The sequence below is a fragment of the Symphodus melops genome (genome assembly GCF_947650265.1).
Source record: "Symphodus melops genome assembly, chromosome: 19".
NCBI lineage: Eukaryota > Metazoa > Chordata > Actinopteri > Labriformes > Labridae > Symphodus > Symphodus melops.
This window is the reverse complement of record NC_136709.1, coordinates 3,274,924-3,292,183: the sequence shown is the minus strand read 5'-3', so window position 1 is coordinate 3,292,183 and position 17,260 is coordinate 3,274,924. Positions and strand designations below refer to the sequence as shown.

The window sequence follows — 17,260 nt, the reverse complement described above, 5'->3', positions numbered from 1 at the left end:
CTTTAGCTGTATTCTTCATTACAGGAAGTTGCCACTTCAGTGAATTTATAGTCAACTATCACATGGGTTATGCTGCTGTTTTCTGGATCCACCCCTTCCTTTCTTGGTGGACAGGAGCAAACTGTCCTTTATATGCATCTGTCAGGAACTACTCTGCTCTTCCAGGAGTTAGGGAGCGATCAGCCCCGCATGTACACAAACCAAGTGAGTGGAGATTGCACCCTATCTTATGCTTCTACTCGTTCTTTCCCATCAATCTCACAATGCAAAATGTTAATTTACAGTTGGAAAATTCATCTCATTAACAGACTTAATCATTCAATAGGAATTTTATGGTTAAAGAACATTGGTAGAAATGACACTTCATAGGGCGCCAGCTGGCCTGGCATTTAGGTCACGCCCCTTAAGCTGAGGCTATAGTCCTCAACCAGCCTAAATATCATAAATCACATTGGGTTTGTCTAAAGTGAGAAACTTAATTTTAGTTTTTTTAAACCAGCCCTTCCTCTTGGTTTTGGAACAAAGAGCATTAAAATAAATACTGAATCACTACAAAGTGTAAAATTGATTTCTACTACCTTTATTTAAACGTTCAAATAAACCCTTCAACCAGCCCCATCCTCTGATTGCACATATTTCCTGTCCATTTGGTATGAATGGCTAAAACTGTAACAATACAATCACAGATGTAATGAAGTGCTATTGTTTAAATAAATGAATATGAGTAGAAATTTCTACATGTAATGAGGTTTGAATGTGTGTGAAATAGTGTTCCCTTTAAGTATAAAAGAATGGGTTAATGAGCTGGTTTGAGACTGGGAAAGCTCATGTGTATCTTCTCACTGCTGTGCGCTGGAGACACAATGTAAATACATAAAGCATCACGCTGTGCCGGGGGAGCAGAGGTGGAGGGGAGCGTTGCTAAGGGGGCCCATTGTGCACCGATTACCCGCAAGAGGGGAAAATGATGCTGTTGATTAAAGCCAGCTGAGCCCGAGCAGGCTCCTGGAGCTGCAGTGGAAGACACACGCCCAGCACCACGTGTCCCTGAAATCCATCTGGCTCCTCAAAGACACCCACTGACAAGTCAGTTCTGCACGCTTGTTCTCATTGATGCTAAAATAGTACACAAACACACACCCACACACCCACAGTGCTTGTGAAATCAAGCTAACAAATAAGTCTTTTTCCTCATGAGAATGCAGGTTTGGCTATAATGTTGGTGCAGAACAGCCACAAACTGACCACTTTGCTCTTACGTGCAAGAACACAGGTTTGCATTGCCACACTAATTAAGACTCTTACATGATTACAAACGAGGCTTGAAACTGATTCTAGTTTATTTCTCAAAAGGAAATTCATTTCCCCCACTAAAGCCTTCCTAATTAAATGTTAGAATTCGGGACAGTCAGGAACGCATGCTTACTTGTCACAGCAAGTGTTCTAGATGCAGATAAAGAGGGCCCATTTTGTCCTTAACACAATTATTGCCTTCAATGTGCATGTGCATCAAAAGGGCATAATAGCATTAAAGCTTCTAAGAAGGCCTGTGTTCGAAATTGTCAACTATTATTCCCTTACAGCATCACTCCCCTCTTCACCCCAGCAGTGATTTTGCTTTGTATTTGGGTGGGGCCATTCAGAGAAACCAAATCATCATCACAGACCAAATACATTTTACTGCAGGTTTCAGGAAGATTAAAAAAAAAACAGTTAAGCTCTGCAAATCACAATCTTCTGTCTTTGTTTGGATATCTCAATCAAGACATCTTTCCTCAGATATGATGCCATGGCTCGAAATAATATTTGCATTTGTATTAGTCGTCGCAGACTTTCTGATGAGCTCTTTAACAGATAGAGTTTCCTTATGGCATGCATTTTATTCATGTTATTTACTTCTCCTTTGATGGTACTCAGTGTGTTCCGTCTTAAAATCAATCTTGATGCTTTGTGGTGAGATGAGCCTCCTGAATTTGCACACTGATTGCCATCACAGCTTTTTTTCCCCCACTCTCTTATACTTGTCAATGCCATCTGCTTAATTCTGGACTAAGAAGGAAGGAGAGAGGCAATGGGTCTGGAGAACGCATCAAACAAATCCAAAATGAAAAAATGATTTAAAAAAAAAAAAAAAACCCACAAATGACAGAGCTGCAGAGACTATTCTCACATCATCTGTGTTTGGCAGCAGTCATTTCTTTGGATTTCTTCTTTACAAACTATAGACATGGGAAATTCACCAGGCATTAAGATCACCAGCTACACCATAAATATTAAGTTCCAAATGACTAGAGGTCCCTAGGTTGTACCATTATCGTGCAAATACTGTAAGGCCAGAGATTTGCAAGGGTTTCCAGTTCAAAGTAGGACTTTTACTGAACTAAGTAAGCATCAACTTCTCAGAGTTGTAGCTGTGATCACATTGCAGTTATAACCACATCCAATTAGGGAGATCACAACCAAAACTATAGGCATCATTTAGTTACTCTATACTGATTTTATTTCAAACAGATGTCCTCTCCCTCATGCTTTAAAAATGCCTTGTGTCAAAGAAATGTGTGTGAACAGATTTTCCCACAATAAGCTTTGTCCCACTTGTCATCCCCGATAGGATGAAAACCTGCTCCAACCAAACTAGAAAAAACAAAAAAACCTTGACTGTTGGAGTACAAATCTGGGTTAATCACATCTGCTCTTGCGGCGTACAATCAACACACATTGTTCCTATTACATGCCATTTAGTTAAATGGTCAGGTTGGGCTGAGATTTGTTGTCCCATTGCATGCTGCAACAAAAATGTGGGTCAGCATTTCTTCCCCTGCAGCTTTTCCTCTCCTTGAACCTTAGTTTCCTTGGTAGAACAATGAGTCTGCCTTTTTTTTGTCCTCCAGAGACGGTGGAACTGTAGTGAGAACTGGCATTATTATGACCACAACGGTCACTGTGGTGCTCCCAGACAGTGAGCACGGCTGCCCTCTGAGATGCAATGAGCGATATGACGGAGAACTCAATGACCTTAAATTGAAGCTTTCCCGTTTCCTTTGGTCTAACACAGCAATTTGAATAATCATGAGCATTGATTGTGGATTCTGGGATGAAAAGAAAAAATAAAGCAGATTGATGACAGAAGAAAAAGCACCAACTTCAGACTCTTTTACACTCAGCAGCCGTCTCCTTAGGGAGCCACAGCGTTGGCCTACTGTTCTGCTTCTGATGGAGTCAACCTTGAAAAATTAAGCAAAAACAAGTTGGCGAGGTGTCAAATGTTGGCTAAAAATAGCCTGCAGTAAAACTACTGACAACTCATTGACATTAAACTTGAAGTTTTCAACAAAAAAAAAAAGATTTTTATTTTTTTTTTTAAAGGAAGGAAAGATAAATCTGGGAAATGTTCTGCACAACTCTGACCAGAGGCCAGAAGCTTTAGACAGATTTATGATCAGCGTCTGTTTTAATACTTTGTAATCTGTGTTTTAAGTGAGTGAGTGTGTGTGTGTACGGCTTTGTGTTTAAATGTCCCAACATACACAAATGAACCACAGTAGGGCTTCTTCCCTCCATTCTGTTTCCCGGGCCAGACCAGCATTCTCTTCTGATCAGCAGAGCGGCCCTTTCCTGTTCCGCAAGCTCTTAGAAGGAATGTCAGGGAGGCAAGTTATTGATGGACAGGATGTGAAAGTGTGTTGATTCATTTGTGCTGTACACTAGTAATACAATGGAAATCCTGAATGGCAGCTTCAGCCTTCTTTGATAAAATCCCTTGAAACATACGGAAGTGTATCATATTTATCAGTTCATTCTTCATACTCCTAACTTGTCTAGCATGATCAGTGTTCAAGGATCCATTATTAAAGTGACCAATTGAAAAAACACTGATCCACCTTGGATATCTTCACAATGTCTTTATTTAAAAATGGAAACTCACAATGCAATAGTGGCAGTCTTTGTGGTACACTGTCTGGTTAAAAATTGATGTAACATTTTAACACAATTAACTGTTGATTTATACACAACATCTGGTTACACTCTCCAAAGCCAGCAATACTTAAATAACCAAGTTCCATTTTTCATCCGGTATGTTATATGCCACCTTATGTTACTATGCGTTATGGTATGTTAAACGCTACCTTACGTTACCATAGAATATACTCTAACTTATGTTACAGGCTGGCCTACATTACCTTATGTTACCAAACCTCCTGTTATGTTACATTACTGTATGTTACAGAACCTTCTGTTATGTTACATTACTGTATGTTACAGAACCTTCTGTTATGTTACATTACCATTACCGCTAATATAAGTTCAATCATAACAGGCCATACTTAAAAAGAAATCTACATTGACAATTTGACATAAACGACAATCAAAACAATGTGTCTGATGAATATACAGTCCTGAGTTTGTCAGACGATTCTGTCACAATTTACAGCCAGCCGAAACAGAGTTACACCTCATGACTGCAATAAAACATCATAAAAATGTGCAAGAGCTCTGAGTAGTATGATGACACTCACAGGGAATTCTCTGCAGGGAATTCTGCACCAATGACCAAGCAACAATGTTAACAAGTTGGGAGAGATTTGGGGTTTTCATGTTTTTTAAACCTCTTTCTTCCTTGATTGTTTTTCCCACTGTTAATAATGAAGCCTGTGTTGTCCAAACCTCGAAGAGTTTGTTTACCTCTGGCTGTAAAGGTGGAAAAATGGACCGGATAGAAAAACAAGGCTTCCATTTGCTTATGTGGTTTTAGCTGCTCCCTGCTGAGGACAGAGTGAGCAACAACCAAAAGAGGGAAAAGATAAAAAAAAAAAAAATGTGGAAGACTTCCTGCCTCATGGCGCTGTGTTCCCCGAGCATCCTCTAGTTTTTGTACTGCAGCCCATCGTCAAGGCAACTTGGCAGGAATCAAGGCCCAGGACGAGAGTGTTGGTGATTCAGGGAAGGGACAAAGTCTGAGTGGAGGATGTTTTTGTTAAATTGTAGCTCAAAACACAGCACAACTACAATTCAAAATATTAACTTTGAAAATAAAATGTTATTTAATTGTACATTTAAGGAATTCTGTCATTTAGCAGGGCTGGATTGGGGGTTGGGTTGACTGGGACTTCTGATTGGGTTGATATTACAGCATTAAAGTCTTCAACAAGGGTCTGGTGGGTCCGCCTAATGCCTCTAATCCACCCCCCACAGCTAGCGTCAATCCCTGTAGATGTGGTCAAGGGCATGGTTACAGTCTGGTAGCATCGCCCTGCCGACCCCCCCCCCCCCCCCCATTTCACCTCTTTCTCCCTCTACGATAATCACAATATCTTTCAAAGTCCTCACGCTACATGCTCCGGCTAATCCCTGCGGCTGTTGGACAATGTGAAGGTGGGAGGCAAAAAGCAGTGGGGGTAGACGGGTTGGAATTGTGATAATGGACTTTAAAAAAGGCATTTTTTCTTGATGGATCACTGCCGGAGGAAATATTGCGGGCTCTGGTGTTGCATGAAAACAGACAGCCCATCAAAGCAGTCGATGTAGAGAGAGGAAGAGAAACATATGAGAGAAAGAGAAAACATCATTCTCTGTTGTTTTAAATTGTATATTCTAGCAGATTAAATTCAATTTAGCAATATGTCCACATATGTCTGAATGTTACATTGCCCTCTTCAAAGTCACTGGACTCGATTGACAAAGTATTTTCTGTAAAGTGACACATGAACATTGTGTTTGACTTGATGACGCAGGTTAACCATTGCCACACACTGCAGTGCTTAAAGAACTTTTCAGGCCCGTGCCTAGATTGGCCTTCAAAATACATATTCCAACAACAAATATTTGGGGGGGTGCAGTAACCAACTTAACAATAAAACAGATGGACCAATACAAGATAAGAGAGAGACCATAAAAGAAGTATCCAGTTTGAACTCTGCAGGTATCCAACATATTGATCCCCCCCAAAAAGAAAAAGCTGTTTTAGCATTTTTTGGGAACAACTGATAACATTTCAGCTATTGAAAGCCGTTTCATGGCTGGCAGTTGAGGCAATGAACTGTACAAACTTATTTTAATTATAGGTCATTTGGACCACAAAATATGTAAAGGAGAGGCTTAATAATACCCGAATTTCCCTTCAATGCGAGCCAACTCTCGTGTGGCTGAGAGTCTTTGGCGCACACAGCGATGCTTTCTGTGTTCTCTCTCCATCACTGTTGCTGACAGTTTGGACGTTTCAACAAATAAATGCACATGGACACACATTTTTTTACACCACTTAAACATTTGAAAATTGCAGTGGAAAAGTGAACTGTTATCCTTGTCACTACACTCACAAGTCATGACAGCATGGCTCATAGCAACCACTGCCAGAGACCTCACATTAGTAGAGAAGTTGGAAAAGACCCACATGACCACAGTAGCAGAGAATGTCATGGATGCAAGCGGACATACTACAACTGACTAATTAATTAGTCAACTGAAGGACTGGGAAGAACTTGCATCATAGGCCATCTGGCAGCATCAGTGATGATGCTTGAAATAAAAAGGAAGCTAAGCTCTACTTCAGTTTTTTGTAATCTCACAGTTGCAAAAAAAAGTTTACCCAGACACATAAACAAATATCGATAAACCCTTATAACCACAATGCACATAGATACAGAATGCAACAAAAATACTCCTTTCCATGGTTGCTAGGACATGGCTGGGTCATTTGAGTTTCCCCCTGCTGGCTCCTGTCGTTTGTTTACCCCCACACTTCCTGAATGCTGATGGCAGATAGTCTTCTGGTTTATACGAGTGAAGAGAGAAGAAAAACAGCCCTCCGCTCTGCGAGGCTGCTGTGAGAGGAAGGGCCAAAGAGGAGGAGGATAAGAAGAAGGGGGCGGGGGTCTGATCCGAGTAACCAAGAGAAGTGCACCAGGGGGGTCACCTGGTGCACTGGATGACAACAGTATTAACAGGCTTCCTTTCTATCTCCTTTCCATCTGCAAAACTCAAACAATGACTCAGACTTGACCTTAAATCTGCAAGAAGTTTTCAGTTTTAATCATGAGTAGAGATGAGAAGGTCAAGTAAGAATACCATTTGATATTCAATAGGAAATATTTGACAGTTATTCAAAGCTCGCTAGAAAGCAAACACACGAAGAAAGATAAACAACCCACTAGTCACTTAATGATAGCCAGCTACTTTTTACCTTTTACCTTACAAGTTGCTATCTTCTTTTCCTGTTAATTTAAGGAGCACTGGCCTCCACTAAAATCATTATGATCATGGGACAGGTGCCTACCCCTCACTCTGTTTAAATTAACCCCGTACTGATGTGGAACCACTGGACAACCTACAGCCAATGTTGCCACCTAAAAATGTTACCAACCCACCCTTATTTGACAAAAAGCTCAAATTCTCCTTTGCATCAATCTACTTAGCAATTGGGTAAGTCAATTTAATAAATACAAAAGATGTTAGTGTATATGATAAATTGAAGGCATTGAGATGTACCAGAAGCCACAAAATTTGTGCTTTAACGTACAAAAGTATTCTCTTAAGGGGGGCATGTTTTCGACACCTATCCAGCTAATTTTCCCAATGACTGTCTACTCTGTATGTGTATGGAAAACCCTGGTTATCAGAAAAGTCCAAGGCCTGGCAATGGCACTGCTTACAGATGATGGAGAACACCCACAGTTGCAAAATCTGGGGTAAGGACACAGTTTAAAACACAGCGCAAATAAACCCGTTGCCTTTCAAAGCTCCATTTGAAGTGCACTGCCAGTGCAAAAACAACCCCAGCTCAAGATCACTCTGCCTCTCAGGAGGGATACAAGTAAAAAGGCCCCGTTTCAACAAGCCTCTCCTGAGACAGACCTCTATTCATACGGCCTCTGAATGCTTTAGTTGTTGCCAACCACGCGGTTTGTCACTTGGCAAAAAGGAGTTTTTGAAAAGAACTTGCCGGGGATGAAGGATTCATGGCTCAGGCCCACTGTTCAGACAGGGTTAGTATGTTTTGTTACTCGATAGCAAAAAGACAGGACTATTTGTTATCCTCCGCTGATCCTTAACTGCATTTGCTCATCCTTCTCAGGACTCAAACACAGTGAGACGGCAGTTCGGTCAGATGATGCATTATGGGCTGAGAGTGTCAGAAGAAAACAGTAAAAGTGCCTGTCACAGCTTTCTATTCTACTTAAGAGCTTTGAAGTGAACTATAAAGTCATTACATGATTGGAAAGAAATGCATGGGAAGATAGATATGCCAAATTTAATTATCTGAAAGTCTTAGCTAGAGTTATGATACTGTCGAGCTTGTAAAATGGTTTACTGTTCCTGCCTTAGTTCTACATGGGAGATCACTGGGAAGATTTCGTGTGACACTATAAGTTTTTTAACCATTTTCTTCCACGGGCCACAGATTATGGTTGTACAGCCTCCAACCTCTGCAAGCTGAGATAGGATACGAACACTGATTGACGATTAGAAAGGAAAACAAGATGGGTTGATCTACATCTTAAATCATGTTCATATGCTGCATGAAAAGCGAATTACAGTTGCAAAAAAATTGATATAGTATGGTGTAGGGAGTATCCATTCACCTGACAGCCTGTTTTATCCTTTGGAAAGAGTTTCAGTTTCTTTATTGGTTGGTCAGCGTTGAGTCAAGCAAGAGCAACTCAGTAGGAAATCCTTAGTAAATCTTCAGTTCTAGGGATTGGCAATGTGAACCAAACTGGCATATTTGTAAATGTATATTTGATGCCATAGGATATTTTGAGTGTGAGTAGGGGGGTGTCCATAAAAGAATGCAAGAGCAGCAGCACAACATTCACTAAATCACATGACGGGTCTAAGAACAACTCAGATCCACAAAACTACTGAGAAGGATGATATATGAGGGTAGTGTAAGGCAGAGCAGTCAGACGTATACCAGTAAAATCACTTTAAAAACATGAAGGATGTGACATTATAATCTGCTCTGGTTCTGTCCTAGATGCTTACGTAGATACACTGGGACTTTAACTGAATATTTGTAAAGTGCACAGTTTTAGTTTCTTCTATTTTGTTGGAGTTCAATGTCTTTTGACAGTTCAATGTCTTTTGACATTAAATTTGAATGAGATTTCCTTCTGAACTGAAAAGATGGTAAATGTATAGAATAGAATCTAGAGCCTTAGCAAAATAAATGACACAACACAGAGTTAATAGTGCTGTATGTGATATTTAAATATTCCCTGTATTAGAGGGAGAATCCCACGAAACCAAAGTAATACCCACACTGCATCAAAATATGAAAATGAAAGCAAATCAATGCCACTGACAACTGCTTGCACTGAAAGTAAAACAAGAATTCATAATCTAAATATAACAGCCACCAAATGATCTTAATGAGGTAATTCCTCTGTCAAAATGGCATACTGTATGTGAATCAGAACCAATCTCATTAACAAAACTGCAGGGCTTAGAGCTATAAACCTCACCTATCTAAGGTTCAAAATCCAGCTTTAGAGCCAGGACATTCTACAAGAGCAGCCAAAGTAAACCCAGCGAAGGCTGGTCCATTCCCAAAACACTCGTTTACAAATCCATGTCTCCACCTCAGCCAATCATTTAAAATGATTCATTGGTAGAGGGGACTTTTTGCCAGGCTTTTGAATCACTGTGCTGAAAGCCTGAAGGATCTCCTCTTTCTGAAAGAAACCTGATCATACAAAAATGAAGCTGGCTTTTGGGGAAGGGGACAGGTCATACAAATGGATGGACAAGCAGTTGAGACTCAATAGACTGGGAGAAGGATTTACACTATCCTCACAACCACTAAGTTGCTGGGAGGAGAAGGGCCGCAGAGCAATGGTTGGGCTCTGACTCTCCAAGCATGGAGGACCCCAAGGGAAAAAAAACAGTCCAGAGAGCGGGGGACTCTCACGGACTGTGGAGAAATTTTCCCACAATCAAACACAAACAGAGCTGCTCAGGGCAGCAGAGGGGACCCTTGTCCACCATGGAGACAGAGGGAGGGAGGGGAAGAGAAGGAAGATTTGATAGTTACAATAACACTGCCCAAAGAGGAACATGCTATTCCATATCTCTTGTGAAGAGGCCCCTCAAGCTGAGAGCAATGTAAAGGATAATCAGTGGTCCAACCAGAGTCTCAAATTCTTTAAAGAATTTTTCACTTGTAAGTGACCTAAGTACATTTCAAAAACTCAATGATGGTATGAGCCTCCACCAGATGATTCGGCCAAAACCACTAAGTTCATTGGTAAATGACCTCTTAAAGGTAATCTGTTTTAAGCACAAATACCATCTGCTAGGCCCTAAATGGTGTGTCAGGCGACTGAGGGCATCTGGATTGTTACTGTTGAAGAGCTCAGGCTAATTTGGGAGGGATTTGATCCTAGGAAACGAACAATGCATGAAACGAACAATGCATGATACAAGTTTATGTACTGTACAACTACAGGGGCCAAATTATTTTTCAATCTCAATGAAGATCAAATCAAATCAGTTTGCAAAAAGGACATTTTCTTGTTAAGGAGGAACTGGCTGAACTTTTGTTGGGTCTCCGGCTAAACAAAACTACATGGATCCAGATAGACTTCAAACACTTAGCTAGTTATCCAAACCATGTTAAGATAATTAAATCTAAAAACCTATCATCACAAGCTCTGTGTAAACAGACATTGTCTTTTTTTCTGAAAGGGCCAGCAAGGCAGTTAGACCTGGTCATAGGTCAAAGATCGCCTTTCACCGCTGTGGGTTGGGTCTGTTCACAACAAAAACATGCTTGACCTCTGACACAATGATCAGCTTTAATAATAGCTGCATTTAACACTGCTTTTTTCACACGTTCTTATGTTATGTTTTAGTTAGAAAAAGAAAAAAAAAGATTTTAAGGCCCTAAATCCTTTGGGATACTTGAGCAAAACCCAAACAGTAGCTGTCTTCACACATTCTGAAAATTTCCGGACAGCCTGTCCTTGATCTTCCTGAGTTGCTAATCTATATACCCCTTACATCGTAGAGTTCACTGTTGGACAGGAATGGTGGTAACCGGAGACAAAACGTGAGGGAAGAAATACACTTAGGAAATTAAAGATGGTGGACAAAGTGATTGTTGTTTGTGTTTTGTTGCCTTCACACCAATTCTGCCTGTTATTTGACTGTATGAACAAAAAAAACAAACTTAACGGCTGAAAAGAGCATGAAATAGTTTCATTACATTTATAACGATTGAACCAGTGGCACAGTAGTTGCTCGCATTGGCTCACCCCCACTTCACTGAAATAATACTATAGGTGGGGGTGGCAGTAAAAAGTCTGGGTAAAGCCATGATGAAAAATGAGGCAATTTTTGCTACCATGCATCTCACCAAAAATGTCTGGATTTTTGCGGAAACACCATGATGTAGCCAATAATCATTGGGGAGTGTTTGTAGCCAAGTATCCAACTTTCCTTGGCCAAAGCCAAACTATCCACTTGTTTCCTGTTTGACCGATGCCATTCCTCTTCAGAAATCTAAAGGTTACATCTTGAGAAAATGTAGCGTGCAAGCCTCCTTTTGAGTGGGTCAGCAAAAGTCTTCAAACTTCCTTTTATAGAAGTAACCCCCCGAGCTGGATATCACAGCCATTAAAAATAAGAAGCTGGAATGCAGCAGGGGGAAAAAATAAACATCTACCCTGCTCTGTTATCTACACCCAGCTGTGCAGTTTAGGGGCCGATTCTTGGAGATGAGGTCACGCTGGCATTGTGTTACTATTTAAATGGCATTCCTATAATTCTGAGAGAATATTAATGTATACAAAGAAAAGAAAAGCTGCGTCTAAAAAAAGGCAGACCTTGGATTAAGACAAAGAAGCAACTATTATGTATCCTACTGTTCCTTGATAAAATCCAGGAATGAATTGCAATATTCATTTGAATACAGACATAACTAATATATGGTCTACCTTCCTTGAATGTATGTAGGTGGTCATAAAAAGTTCAAGATGGATGTTGTACGTGGAACAAAAGATCAGAACGGAACATATAAGAAAGACAATGTATGAGATCTTTAAGGGCACTTTGAGCAGACCTCAAGATAGTGGGGGAATATTGGAGAGTTCAGAGGAGTACCAAGGGCCAATAGAAGAACGTCTCATGGTGCAGTGTTTTAAGCTAATTTAAGTGAATCTGAGACACTGCAGCCAAGAGAATATGGGACTGAAAAACTAAAGGTTTGATAAACCATTCCATATGTGCTCCAGATCCCCAGTGAAAGGGCTGCTTTGTGCTAAGTGAGGTAGCACGCGCACAGGTCCCGAGTGGAACTCCCCCATATCTGGCCTTACCTCAGTAGCTCAGGGTAATATTAGCCAAGTGTAGGGGGGCGGGAACAAGAATTTAGATGCCCGAGTCTCAACCTTCCATCCAGCAGTCTATTTTGACGGGAGCTAATTGCCTGTGACTACGTGGAGCCAGGGGACTCAAACAAGCATTGCATTGAGTTAGTTGTCAGGGAGTTAGAGTTGGGGTGTGGGGTAGGGGGCAGGATAGAGATTAAAAGGGACCACGGTTGGAAAGAAGCTGGGAGAGGAAGGGGGCAGGGAGCTGTCAGGAAGTGAAGAAATATTAGGATATTCTCAACCTCCATTACCCCCAGTGCTTAATCATTCACAGTGATGGGAAAATAATTCCTCAAGACATTAAAGAGCCAATCTAACATGGGCACCTGCTCCCTGTGTTAAGCTCTGATATGGTTGAAGAAACCAGTCAACCAACCATTTTGCACATTTATTGTTAAATTCCACCCTCAGTGTAGCTGCAAGCTCACTTATGAAACCTAGACCTAAATACCCTTTCTTCTCTACCAGTGTTGGAAACATGCATGTCCAATCAAATAGTCAAGTTATTAAACTGTATCTAAAAAAAAAAAACTACAGTGGCATGAGTTCAGAATTCCAGAGCTATTCTTGCAGAACTGCAGGAACAGAACATGGGGCTTCTTTTCTGTAATAAAAGATCTCTTTATGATACCTTAATTAGCAACTCGATTGCATAACCTTTTCTTTTCCATTTGTGAGTGAGTGGATATGTGTGGTGAGTCTAACAGGAAATTAGACTTAAGGGACAGACTGAGGAGGAGGAAAGAGGAGAGTGAGGGGTTGAAAGGAATACTAAATGTTTTTTTTAGATGAAAAAAAGTACCACTGGACCGGAGGTTTCCTCCTTCAACAAATATATATAACACATTACCAATGGATGTTTGATTTTTCAACCAATACAGTTAAAACATGTATAGTTGCAAAGAACATTTGACATTATTAATGTGGTCTGCAAGCACATGTACATTAGATTTATAAAGGGCTCTGTTTCACAGTTTTAAAACCCAAATTATGACCTTGGATTATTGGCATTTTAGGACATGGCATCCAAGCTGCAAATCATCTCCAAGTCAGCTTCTTCAGGAGGTAGAACAGCCTGACGCGTGTATAGCTCAAACAGACCCATGGCTTTTCAGCACTCTTCAGGAATCTCCTCCAACAGACTGATGCTGAGAGACAACAGATGCATCTCTAACAACATGTGCAACATTTTGAGAATTCTTCTTGGCACATCTTACACGCATATGTTCATATTTTGGAGTCCAAAAAATAGCAATAAAATTGACAAAGGCTTTTTAAATAGTTATTTTGGTGTTTATACATGAAAGTGCAGGTAAAGTAAAAGAACTTGTACTTGGGGGTCAGATTCATGACCACCAGTGACTGAAGACTTGAAGTAGGAGAAGGGGGAGCGCACAGACACACTACTATAGGATTATACCCTTAGACCTAATTACTCCCAGACGACTTCCCCCTGTGCCAAAAACTCTGCACTGATACAGTAAGCCAGCTGCCTGTCTATGCACAATGCAAAGAAAACACTGGGCTGCAGCAGAGAGAGGCACAAGGCAATGGGCGGACCAGTGCTAAAAAAAAAATTACATTTATATTTGTTTTCTGTTGCACTGGTATTAGTCCACAGTGTAAACTAAGAGTAGAAATATTATCTATAAATATATATATCAAATCTTTCTACTGTTAGTTTACAATGTGGGCCAGAGAGAAACGTTTTTCAATTCTTCTGTATGTCCAGCAAATGTTGAAAAATTGACACTAAAGATGACTTTGACTTGATCAGAAAGGAACTCAGTACAAGTGAATACTTAAGGTTAAGGTATCACAATTATGGAGCATAAAAATGTTATCAGAACCATACTAAGGCATGACCTAAAGCCGCTAATGGATGATGAAAATGAAGCTGAAGGGTGTCTCTGAAAATCTAAGCAACCAGTTAACAATCAGTGAAAACCAGAAGATTAGTCTGTATCATAAAGTCTGTATAAAATATGCAAAATATGCACCTCCTGCTCCATGCACATACCTCCACCCTGCCTGAGCTCCTGTCCTATCCTGCCCGTCTCACCAGATTCTCACCTTACAGTCTGAACTGGCAGAGGAAGATGCCAACCAAAACATTGGTGTGAGTTAGAAGTGAATGCTTGAGTGGCTGGAAAGGAACAATGGCCCTGTCACTCCCCTGCAGATCATCCTTCCCTGTGGCACACCAACACCTGGTCATCACCACACACAGCCACCCTGAGCTGAGTAAGGCTTCCAGTCATCCTTCTGCCGCACAAACACAACAGAGGTTCTGTGCCCTCTGCTCAGTCAGCATGGGGACAACCACAAGCAGTGCACCTCAGCTCAGTGGCCTTGTTACTCTTGGACATCAGACCTATTTTCCTTCCCTCCCTCCCCCTCTAAAAACACACAGGTAGCTGGACATGGATATGCACTATATAATCAAAACATGGGACCTAAAAATACTGCAGGCAAATTGCTGCAACAGCTGCTCTCGTCTGACCTAAGAGTAAACAGACAAGATTCCTGTTGTATATGTATGATTTTAATGCTCAAAGCTGAACCTGTGAAAAAGCTTAAAGCGTATTAAAAGCTCAGTGGATTGCAGCTTTGCTGAGCGATATACAGCTGGCTATAGTGCAGGGCTTTTCAATAAATCTATCCAGCATTGATGTCCATTATCACAAAGTCTGCTGGGTTCAGTGGGCAGCCTATTGATGCCTGTGAAGTATGTGCATTGCACATTGTTGAAAATTCCTCCATTGGCCTTACATGGTCAAATCCTGCAAGCCACTTACTCCCAACGGGTTAGCATGATTAAAATGTAATATTTACATAATAATCTGTTCCAATCCCTTCGCCCATATTTTTATCTTTTCACTTCTTCTCATGTCTGGAACTGTGGCCTTAAACAGTTAAGGATCACTGTGGCTTACTTAACGCTCCCGAGCAGCACGATCTTGATCCAGTAGGAGGAATGTGGCAGATGCTAAGTACTCCTTAGGCAAAGCTGTGTGGGTGAGGAGGAGGGGATCTTTTTTTTTTTTTTTTTCTTAGCGTGGTGCTGTTGCTTGTAAAGCCTCAACAACTGACCAAAATGACCCAATGCTGCATCACTGCCAGATGTTCAGTTTCAGATGAAATAGCTCGGGATGTCTTTCCATCCTATAAACTGACTTTTCGTGCAGGATTTAAGAGGAATAAATGCACCTCCCAGTGTGCAACATATCCCCAAATTTTCCTCATTAGAAATATATAATGCTTTTCTTCAATTCAGAACAAATTGACTGCTTCGGAAAATCTTGTAAGGAGACTTAATAGCTCAAGCCTTTAACCGATCATCACTGCCTGGATTCAGTCCTTCCTTAAATTTAGACATCTGAATTATAAAGAGTCACCTGTTATCTGTTACAGCAGGAAATACATCGCTCAAAACTGTTGCTAAATTTAGCTCAGGAGAGCAGGAATTATTGCCCACTGCAAAAAGGGTCAAGCATGACAGGTGTTTTGTTTTTGCCAAAATGTTAGGTTTTTATGCAAAACATGAACACATCCTCATATAATTCTCCTTATTCTGATCCCTTCTGATGAGGGGCTTGACCTGAAGAGATGAGAGAAGCTCTGAGAGATGAACATTCATCTCACTTGATATAGCCTCGCACTACATAAGCTACATTATGAATAGACATTTTTTGCAGTATGACAGAGGCAGGCTGTGCTGTGTAGTGACAGAGCAGCGCCCTCTTTGGATGCTCACAGGTATTAATTGTCTGTCAGGTTTAGCCCAGTGAACGCTCAGCCGCCTAATATCGAGGTCAACTGCATTGCACGTCAAGTGGCGGCTCAGTCCTGTCCATCATTGTATCACACGTATTTAGAAATCAATGGAAATATTTAAGATATTGTCATAAAACGGCAGATCTTATAATGATCGCTGAGTATGTTGGTGCCATGCGCAGAGCTGCATATAAATTAACCAATATGCATTTCATGGCGGTCAGCGTGTTAAATTCTTCTTAAATATGGGGATAATGCGGACTGGCATGTTCCACATCAGGTGCTGGATTTATTGCGCACGATTCATCAGAATAACCAGCAGCATGGCAAAAGCTCATTCCCATCTTTAAGCCGGGAAACAGCCCTTAAAACATGTTTCTAAAGGCAAAATCGGAAGGAAATACTGAAGTTTCCCTTCATCATGCGTATGTCCGTAAATCTATGATTCAGAGGAACTACTTCCAGCCGATGGCTCCCTGCGCCTCCGCGGCTGCTGGAGGGAGAACCGGGGGGTGTGGAGCACCATCACAAGGTAGCCTACCGCTCAATTCACACTGAATTACACTTAATTTCTAAACTTACCTTCCAGCTTCGTTGAGGAGAAACAATGTCTGCTCGATAATAATAATCCCTTGTCACTGTCACCAGGAAATTACGGCCGGATTGTGTGACGCTGCGGGCTGTTAAATAGAGAGCCGATGCCCTGCGCTCGCCGTTCATTCAGCTGAATGATAGTGGAGAGTGAGGAGGACTGACAAGTCGGTCAAAACAGCAGCACCACGCCTCCCCTCTTAAAGCCACCGCATTCTATCTGTGCGTCGACCTGTCTCACCTTCAGCGCGCGTGCGTGCACGTGAGGGGAAGGACGATAGCTCACAATTTCAAGCCAATGTTGCCTAATTACAAACATATTTATATTCTCTTATTCACGTTTTAATTAATATCCAGGATAAACCATGAGGACAGTAACATGATTCTGCAGAGCATTCCAATGACCAAATCTGAAATCAAGAAAATGTTGCTGTCACTAAAACTATTTGAAATAAGTATAAAAACAGAAGGGGAGATCAGGTTTGGTTGTCGTACAGTTATCAGGACAGGAAAATAACGTTTTT

General features: G+C 41.0%; 1 protein-coding gene across 2 annotated transcripts in view; it reads right to left on the bottom strand.

The window, feature by feature from the left end:
• The window catches only part of daam2 (dishevelled associated activator of morphogenesis 2), a 117,713-nt gene extending 100,817 nt beyond the window's left edge, over positions 1-16,896 (bottom strand). For both annotated transcript variants that reach the window (XM_079369896.1, XM_079369898.1), the window contains exon 1: positions 16,728-16,896. The gene's annotated coding sequence lies outside the window, so the exon portion shown is untranslated. The remainder of the gene's footprint in view (positions 1-16,727) is intronic.
• Between the last annotated feature and the right edge of the window lie 364 nt (positions 16,897-17,260).